General features: G+C 41.9%; 1 long non-coding RNA gene across 1 annotated transcript; it reads left to right on the forward strand.

Moving 5' to 3' along the window:
* The first annotated feature begins 1,769 nt into the window (after positions 1–1,769).
* Positions 1,770–2,876, forward strand: LOC145445475 (uncharacterized). Its single transcript, XR_013917043.1, has 2 exons — positions 1,770–2,191; positions 2,572–2,876. It is a non-coding gene; the product is annotated as an uncharacterized LOC145445475 (long non-coding RNA).
* The last annotated feature ends 7,339 nt before the right edge of the window (positions 2,877–10,215 follow it).

Consider the following 10,215-nt stretch of genomic DNA (forward strand, 5'->3'; position numbering starts at 1 on the left):
GTAACCCTACTCTTAGAAAGCCTACATCTTATCCCTATAATTCAGTATAAAGAAATGACACGCATAATGACTGCCAAAGTACATGAAGTAACTTTGGTAGGACGAAAAACTTTGTCGCCATTCGCCACAGGCCATCAATCTCACGATAATCGGTCAACGATAAAGAAAAGGAAGGAAGGAAGGAAGGAAGGAAGGAAGGAAGGAAAGGACGTAGTTTATTTTTGTCCTTGATGTTTTTTTAGCGGCATATACACCGTCTCATGATACACATACACACAATCTATGCATATGCATACCATGAGTGCATGATGTGCATATATGTCGCTGGACAAGGAAGAGCAGATATAGCCTTTACGGCTTTCTAAGTCATGCACCACCCCTCCGTGCTATCATGCATGAGCGCCAAGCAGGGAAGTCACTGATACCAGTGTTACTAATCAGGTCTTTGTTCTGACCCGGCCGGGGATCGAACCCACGACCTACCAGTGTTGGGATCAAGTCACTATACCTTCGAGTCACGAGTCATTTCGAGTCATTGCACATTTTGACTCGAGTCAAGTCAAGTCAATCGATTTTCGAAAGTGAGTCGAGTCAAGTCAAGTCACTCGATTTTTGGAAGTGACTCGAGTCAAGTCGAGTCAAGTCAAGTCAAGTCAAGTCAAGTCACGAGTCAAGTCACAATTCAAGTCAAGTTGCCTTTTCGAAGTATGAGGCATGATTACGTCATTGAATTTTGCTAGCTGTCTAAAATACAGATTGAGTGGTCATTGATTTTGAACCGATGAACGAATATAGAGTTAAATATACATGCAAGAAGACGCTGTATCGCTCACATATACGTAGAACTGTAACTTTAACTGAACGTAGTAATTGCATAGCCTCAGTTACCTGCTAAAATATAGAATGGAGAGACGAATTGATAAGATGCAACCCATTTACAAATTGATATGATACAATTTGAGCCTGCGCCAATGGCAGAGGACTAAACTATGTGCAAATTCAATATCATTAAAACAAAAGGTTTGGTTAAGGTAAGAACAGAAATATACATTTTGCTATTAAATTACTTCACTATGGGCTTACTAGTTTACGACAACGTAAGCTGTAAGCTTCGATCACTTCGTTTGCAGTCAATTTATTTGCGAGAGAACAATAGCGGCTCAGTAAACGCACGATTGGTAGCTCTCATGGATTACACTATAGCGTTTCGCGAACAATCCGAACATATGCAAGAACGGTGATTTTTATCGACACCGATTACATGATGACTTGAAATCGACTCGTGAATTTTGCTCCGAGTCACGAGTCATTCCACATTTCTGATACGGCGAGTCAATTCAAGTCAAGTCATTTTAGCAAAGACACTCGAGTCAAGTCAAGTCATATGAAAAAGGTGACTCGAGTCATCCCAACACTGCGACCTACCGATCAAGAAGCCGGACGCTTCACCATTACGTTAGAAGCAAGAATTAGCTTCTAAAAAGGACCGACGAGGAAAGAAAATACCATCGAACACTAGGTCGAGGTGGATACCATAGTTCATGAGACCCCAACTGATTGGTCGCTCTGCATCCCCCTATCTGTATTCGTTACATTACGCATTGTGTGTCTTGTATATCATATTGTACATTATGTGTATGTTTTGGGCATATGAAAATATAATCTGTTAATCAATTGATTGATCCAATCCTAATTCCAAATTAATAAAAAATGAATCTTTTTCTATACTATCTTCTTTACTTTCATTCAGTGTGCATGCCGCCTCTTTACGGCCCTTTTCATACCGGGGTTCCGGTAATAACATTTCTCGAAAATGTTTACCGGAACCCGTCTATGTGAACATAACATCGGTTTTTCGGGGCGGTATGAACGCGCTTATTTTCGGAGATTTTTACGGGACCGACTGAGTATGAACACGAATGGCGCAGCTGGGTTCCCGGAACGCTGTCAATCAAACTTTTAGTTACGGTAACTCGCTGTTCATTCAGGCTGCTTGTATTTCGAGGTCAGCTACCTGCGGCATTTTGATCTTCTTGTGTAATGGTGTTGGGAATGCATTATTCTTGGATTTATATTCTGTATGCTCACAATACCTAGTCACTGACTACTAGTCAGCTTATTTTTTCTGCGGTTTTGTAAACAGAGCACGGCTTAAAAGGTAGAACACCATCTCCAAATGATGCAGCATTGGGTGAGTTGCCTGAAAACTTTGAGACTTCAACACTAATTTGGTAGGCGATCTTAACCCTTACCAAATTTGTTACATCAAAGGCAAGTTTTAACCACGGATATGCTGTGCGTAGGTTAGTCACCATCATATACGCCTACTGAAAAGGGGATTTAGTAACATCTGCTTTGATAGTAGTGGCAGCACATCAGAGAATGATGTCCTTAGCTCTGAATCACTAACCAAAATTGAAATTGTACGAACGGGCTGGTAAACCATCGTACATCATCCAAGCCATAATTTGGTTTTCACATATGCCTTCATTTTCTTGTTACAACCAAGTCATTCTCATTCCTTTGTCACACAATGTTAGGCAAGTGTAACTTAATCTGATTTTTTCGCAGGTCTAGATGGAGGATACTGATGAAAAAGATGGACCTGTCCAAGTGTGCATCAAGTTATAGTTTTTCTCATGAATAAAATGAAACAGCACAAACACATCTCGTTAAGCAAGAGCCTGTTTATTGAGAAATTCACACAGGGCATTTCCGACGTCTGGGCCAGCGATATTTGGATCACCACCAGGTCTTGGCTTCATTGCGTATACCATCTGTATCATTCTGGCCTTAGCGGATTGCAGTTTCTGAGCTAAGCCGAACACCGCGCCTTCAGTCGACCAAAATCTTTCAACCTTCATGTGTGCTTTGCTAAGTTTCTGAAAAAGCAATTGTGAATTTTACGGGCGGCAGATAGGAAATTTATATTACATATTTGAAATTAGCTCTAGCTTATACTCTGTTTGTGTTTCAGGGAAAAGGCTTCGTGAGCCGGGGCTGAAAGGGATAGGCTGTGTCATCAGTTATGTAGGCTAGTACTGAACCCTCTGGCTCCCAATCATGAAGTCATCCTGAAAAACTTGAATGCAGCAAATGCATGTGAATGCAGCAAATGCATGTTTGGTACAAATGTTGCTGTGGTAATTTTTTATCCACCCACAACACTCAAGACTTGTACTGTGTACTGGAATTTCAAAATGCGCAACTAGCAACTAGAACAGGGGTGGCCAACCTTTTCAGCCAAATCGCCACATTCGATTGACGAACTATTCTGCGGGCCACTAGCCGCGCTAAGTGCGAAAATTTTTTGAAGTTGATAAATTTATAATATTGTCACCCCACTATATTGCAAGCCTGATGCATATTGTTGGGCTCAGTTTGCAAGGACTGGACTATTCAGCACCTGGACATATCGATATCGAAAGCTTCGTCCAACATGCGGCAATCATTTTGTGCCTAGGTTTCATAGTCAACGGTCTTTCTGCGAGTGCTAACGGGAGGTCGCGAATATATATATAGTTAGACCCAATCCGCTACATTAGGCGTTCTTTCATTTTCACGAAGGGGTAACAATATTAAAAGCAAGAAATCGAGTGACAAGATGTTGCGCCAAGCGTGCAGAAAATTTTTACTTTTGATTAATCTATCGCAAGTATTCTGCTTTATTGTAGTGTACGAAGATCTACCAAAATGTGACTGGCTCATAGATCCACCAATGCGTCGGATCTGATATTTCAGTCATCACATCTCGAGTGTTGCGGCCAGACAAATCAAATTTTTGATTGGCCTTGCAAGTTCACAATCTGTGCAATCCATTTTTGATAATACTACTAATTTCGGAAATTAACTCACGAGCCACGGGCTGGCCGACCCTGAACTAGAACCATCAACTTTTCAAAATCTGCAATTAGAACTAGAACTACTCACTTTCAAATATCCGCCACTAGAACCAAAAACTATTCACTTTTTCAAATCCACAACTAGAACTACTTAGTTTTAGTAACTAAAATTAACTGAGTAGGTTGATGTACAATGTAGCCTACATGTCTGACTACACTACAAAAAATATACAAATTTGGTCTCATTTTCAGCAATTTCAGTCTTAAGAGTGAGCAGGGTTGTAACCTAGTCACAAGTCGATCCCACTTCAATAGTTTTGACTAGATTCAAGTCAATATATGTTGTGTTCCTCTTAAACTATTTCTTGATCATACACCGAAGAAGGCTATACCGATGCAGCACAAGTACGACCACGTTTATTCACGACCAAAACTTAATAGAACTACGACACACGAAATACTAACGACGGTATAGGAACACCGGAAAACAATCAACGAGCATGAGTCATCATTGACAAACGCAAAGCAATTCCACAACACCTCCCTTCTAACTTGAGAGTTATTACAAATCAAGAATAACTCTCGGTTTACGAGTTCGTTTGGAGCGTCTCGGGTTATGAGGTCCATATTCCGGTAATTCATGGACTTCCGGTGAGGCATGACGCATTGCCACGATATTGTTTCTTGGAGGGCTTACTACCCTTTGATAATTAAAAGCAGGTACATCAGGTGTGATGCCAGACTCGCTGTCTTCTTCAATTCCATACCTTGGTCGAAGTTGATCAATGTGTCTTCTCCATGTAGGACCACGCGGATGAACCATAACATTGACGCTGCGAGAACCAAATTCCTTGGTAACTGTCGCAGGTACCCATTTGGGCTTTTTATTCTTCTTCGGCCCATAATACAGAGCATAACAAGGTGTGCCAACCGTGAATCGATTGACTGAAGCCTTTACTTGCTTCTCAACTTCTCTCACTTGCTTGCCTTGAGCTGCATGAGCTGGAGATGGCAGTAGCGTATCAATCATTGTTCGAATTTGTCTGCCATTGAGGAGCTGACTCGGAGATAATCCACTTGCAAGCGGCGTTCTCCTGTACAACATGAGGAATTCCTGTAATGCGGCCTTGGCCGGCAAACTTGATTTGCGTAGTGCGCGTTTGAATGAGTCGACCAGCTTTTCTGCGGCGCCATTCGTCGATGGGTGATACGGTGCACCCGAGAGGTGGATAATTCCTCTTTCTTTACACCATTTCTGAAACTCTTCAGACTTGAACGTACTTGCATTGTCAGACACAATGGTAAACGGATATCCAAAATGTGCAAAGTCCTGTTCAAGTAATCCGATCGTTTCCTTGCTTGAAACGGAATTGGTCGGGTGGATGCAAGGATATTTGGAATACGAGTCCGTTAATACGAGCCAATTGGTTCCCATGAATTCGATAGCATGGTCGACATGAACTCTCATCCACGGCTTCTCAGGTAACATCCAAGGATGGATGCTTGCCTTCTTAGGAGCGTTCTGATTTTCACAGCACGAAACACATCTGTGACACGTGTCCACAATATCATTGTCCATTCGCGGCCAATACACGGCACTACGAGCAAGTTGCTTCATACGTTGCATTCCAAAATGTCCCAAATGAAGAATATCCAACACCTTTCTTTGCAGACTCGAGGGAATTACGATTCTCGCTCCAGAAAACAAACATCCGTTTTCAACAGATAAACATGTGGATATCTTACGAAAATCTTCAACCGAATATCCTTGATCTTTGGTGCTGGCAACATTTTCTGGCCAGCCCACTCTGGTGTATCTCATCACAGCAGAAATGACAGGATCTTTGCTGGATTCTTTTGCCAATATACCAGGATCAGAAGGATTAATCTGTTGGCTCACAGTACGTACTGTGCTAACAATGTTCATATTCTCCTCTTCCTCCCCTTTATCAAATACGGAGTCATGACTGAACGGAAGTCGACTCAATGCATCAGCATTACCGTGTTGCTTTGTATTACGATATTCAATATCATAATCATATTGGTTCAAAGTCAGTGCCCATCTTGCCAGACGATTTGCTGCGAGGGCCGGTATCGCTTTGCTTGGTCCAAACAATGCCAGTAGAGGTTTATGGTCAGTAACCAATATAAACTTTCTTCCATACAAGTATTGATGATACTTCTGGAGAGCAAAAATGATAGCCAAAGCTTCTTTGTGAATCTGGCTATACCTTCGTTGAGTTTCCGTCAACGTTTTGGACATGTAGGAAATTGGCTTCTCAGAACCATCTTCAGAACGGTGAAAAAGTACGCAACCAATTCCTACTTCCGAAGCGTCACATGATAATCCTAACTTCTTTGTTGGATCAAAGTGAACCAGGAGCAAATCTGCACATAGCATTTTCTTCAATTCTTCGAATGAATCTTGCTCATCTTTACCCCAAAACCACGGGATTCCCTTTCTTGTAAGACGGTGTAACGGTTCCGTCACCGCTGACAGATTGGGTAAAAATTCACCGTAGAATTGTACTTGGCCCAGAAATGATTTGAGACCAGAAACGTTAGATGGAGCAGGCATTTTCAACACTGCCTCCACTTTCGAACCTTTGGAAATACCGGCACTTGATAATTTGTGACCTAGGTATTCGACTGACGGTTGTGCGAATGTGCACTTTTCTCTTCGGCATCGGAGACCTTTATCTTGAAGTCTCTTCAATAACGCACGGAGATTATTCATGTGATCGGCGGCGTCGACGCCGCTGACCAAAATGTCATCCAGGTAAACAGCTACACCTTTCAAGTCGGCAGTCAGCTGATTCATGATTTCAGTGAAATAACCTGGTGCTGAAGAGATTCCGAACGGTAACCTCATTTGCAGCAAGACACCACGATGCGTGCTGAGAGCAAGTCTCTTTTGACTCTCTTCACTCAGTTGAACTTGGTTATAGGCATCAGCCAAGTCAATCTTCGTAAAACCATAACCACCGCCCAATTTCTGCGTGAGCTCTTCCGCGAGTGGAATAGGTTGTCTATGCGTTTCAAGTTGCGAATTAACTGTAACAGAATAATCGCCGCACACACGAATCTTCCCCGATTTACTACCAGGAAGCGATCGTTTACGAATTGGAACAACAGGCGTACCATAATCATTAAAATCGACAGGTTGCCACACACCTTTGGCTATCCCTACATCATACGCTTGGGATAACTCATCACGGATAGCAAACGGTACTGGGCGATATTTACAGAAAATAGGTTTCGCATCATTTTTAAATCGAATGTCTAGCTTAACATCCTTTAAACAACCCAATTCAGATTTGAAAAGTTCTGGGAATTCGTTACTGATATCCTCGCAGCGTTTGGCCAATTCCGAAAAATCAACATTGGAAAGTGATTTTACAACACTGTTACCGTATAGCAGAGCATCGATTGAAATTCCTAACTTCAATATTCCACTACGGCCTATCAAGTTCAAATTCGGTATATCGGTAACTATAAATGAGAAATCGGATATTTCTGACCGATTGTTCACATCTGTCAGTGACACATTCTTAGGTGTGAATGTACCTAGAGTGTTCAGTTTATGCAAGGATGCAGATTCGAACTCAGCATTCACCTTTTGCATAGCAGGTCTTCCCAGAGCGATCCATCTGTCTTTGGACATGAAATTTTCTCTCGCGCCAGTATCCAACTCAAACGACTGGATGTCTTCATTGATTTGCACGTCGATTTCGATTTCTGGATACGATCGCGTATGTTTAACACTTTTAACGCGACGGTTCTTTCGAACACCTTTCTCCGTCAACCTATCTTTCTTTTTGATACGACATGCTGGTTGAATATGACCTCTTTTGTCGCAGTAATGACAGACAGCATCTACATATTTGCATTCATCAGGAGAGTGTCCGCACTTGTCACATCGAAAACACGCCCTTTCAGAGAGGTTTCTTCCTTCCCCTTCATATCCAGCAACTCGACTCTTGGAGTTCTGGGCGTCTCCTTTACTTTTCTTTGTATAAGAAGACTTAACCACGTTAGTTTGAAACGGGGTTTCGGATTTTGCACCATAAACGGTTTCTTTTGCTACTTTGGCGGCATCTTCCGTATCAGTTGCTGTTTTGACAACAGTCTCGAAGTTCAAAGAATCGGTTTTCAGTTTAAATACTGCCTTTAGAACAGCTTCGTTTCCCACCGAACACATAAATCGCGTGGACATCGCTTCGTCCAACGGATTTTTAATTGAAGAAAAGTCACATGTGATCGCGTCTTGCCTGATACGAGCAGCTAATTCTGGTATGGTTTCGCCAGGTTTGCGCTTCATATCGCTCCAAAATTTGTAGCGTTCTCTAATCACAAATTGCTTCGGATCATAGTGCTCTTTCATAAAAGCGTTAATTTCTTCAATGGAAAGATCATTAATCTTCGTAGGATTGGCCTGCTGCGCAGCTATGTTCTGCAACATCTTGTAGACCACTGGACTTTGATTCGTAAGGAATACATGGGCCACTTTATCATTCGGCACGGAGTGTGCGCTCACGAATGTACTGAAGCGTTCCCAATAATCGGTCCAGAGTTCTATTGTCGAGTCAAATGGCGCAAATGGCTGAACTAACACATTGCTGACCGGCGCAGTGGAGACCGCCTGAGAAGATATTTGACGCAGTGTCTCCATCCATGCTTTCATCTGCTGTTCGTTATGTGCCCTCTGCTCGTCCATCTCTTTACGCTGCTGTTCTAACTGTTCCTTAAGAACGTTAACGAGTTCTTCGGACATGTTGGGTGTGGTAGTCACGCACTTGAAGTATGTACGTCTCACGAATAAAACTTAGTCGCACTGCAACCTCTTCTTGGAAATGTTGAAATAGCTCAGATCCCATATATATCACAGGATCCCATCCTCGTCGCCAGAAACGCTCTGTTGTGTTCCTCTTAAACTATTTCTTGATCATACACCGAAGAAGGCTATACCGATGCAGCACAAGTACGACCACGTTTATTCACGACCAAAACTTAATAGAACTACGACACACGAAATACTAACGACGGTATAGGAACACCGGAAAACAATCAACGAGCATGAGTCATCATTGACAAACGCAAAGCAATTCCACAACAATATATTTTCAATTTACCACCGTGTCAAATCCGAGTCCAACTCATCGAGCAGAGCGTCGAGTTCGAGACATGGTTTTATGACTCGAGTCCAAGTCATTGTGTTGACTGCTCAGTTTCCAGTTTAAGTCTATCTTCCATCAATTTGGGTCTTACTTTCGAGATAGAAAGTAGCCTACTTGGCAAGAACAATTGGTCTTTCAGACTTCTTTTTCAAACATAATAATTCAAGACCAAATTTGTCTGACCTTTTTGTAGTGGTATGCTACGCAAAAACTGGCTGACGTTCCGCCATGACAAATATAGAAATATTACGATGCACTAGGGTTGGGCAAAATCAAGTGCCTGAGTGATTCGATTCTGAATCACTTATTACACTTCGATTCGAGTCGAGTATCATCATGATGACATCACAACACAATGTACAATGCCAAAATTTAAGTGTGTAGGCTACCTTTTATGCCACCATAAAAAACATAACGCATATTGTCCGTCGCATTAAAGATACTCTGTTTTTTTCGACCATACCATTTTCATTGCACTGCTTGGCTGTTATGGCCATGAGATGGTCCTGACTTCGGAAATGTGTTATTTCCAGCAACGTTCGTAGCTTTGTGCTATATCTCGTATGTTGCGACACGGCCAATCAAGGTTTCAAGGCTTACTCAGTGGAAAATAGTATCAAAACTACGGTATAATTCTCGTTAGCAAATCAACTTTCAGTATAATTACAGTACTCGAAAAATAGTATTTTACTACTCGACTCGAATCATTAAAGTTATTACTCGATTCAGATTCGAGTACTCGAATCATTGTGGCTAGCCCCACTAGGCACCAGCAATTATTTGTATTAAAATCGTTTACCTGGATTTAATAAACGATTGGCTTCATTGGCTACCCTCCAAAGAGCGACAGCTACTCAGCAAGCAAGAGAAATTGAGTTCGTATAATTTGCTGGCTGCTTTTCGTTATGGTTTCGAAGCTCGTCGCAGAGTACACCAAATGCTTCTCTCACGGATTTCTCGAATTCCCTGGTTTTTCTGTACAGTGTACATAAGATTAGATTTACTCAAACCATTATACAGCAATCACAACTAGATAAACTGACTTTGTCGTACGCAGATGTGATCGGTGGTTCTTTTCATTCCAGGACTCTGTCCTCTTTGCTGGCTTTCAGTTTCTGCTCTCAGCTTCGGTTAATAATATTGGCCAGGGACATGCTCGGTCTCTATTACTGATCCAGGTATATTGAGTATATAGA

The sequence above is a fragment of the Botryllus schlosseri genome, chromosome 8, assembly GCF_051294905.1.
Source record: "Botryllus schlosseri isolate E-star chromosome 8, Bs_hap1, whole genome shotgun sequence".
Lineage (NCBI taxonomy): Eukaryota > Metazoa > Chordata > Ascidiacea > Stolidobranchia > Styelidae > Botryllus > Botryllus schlosseri.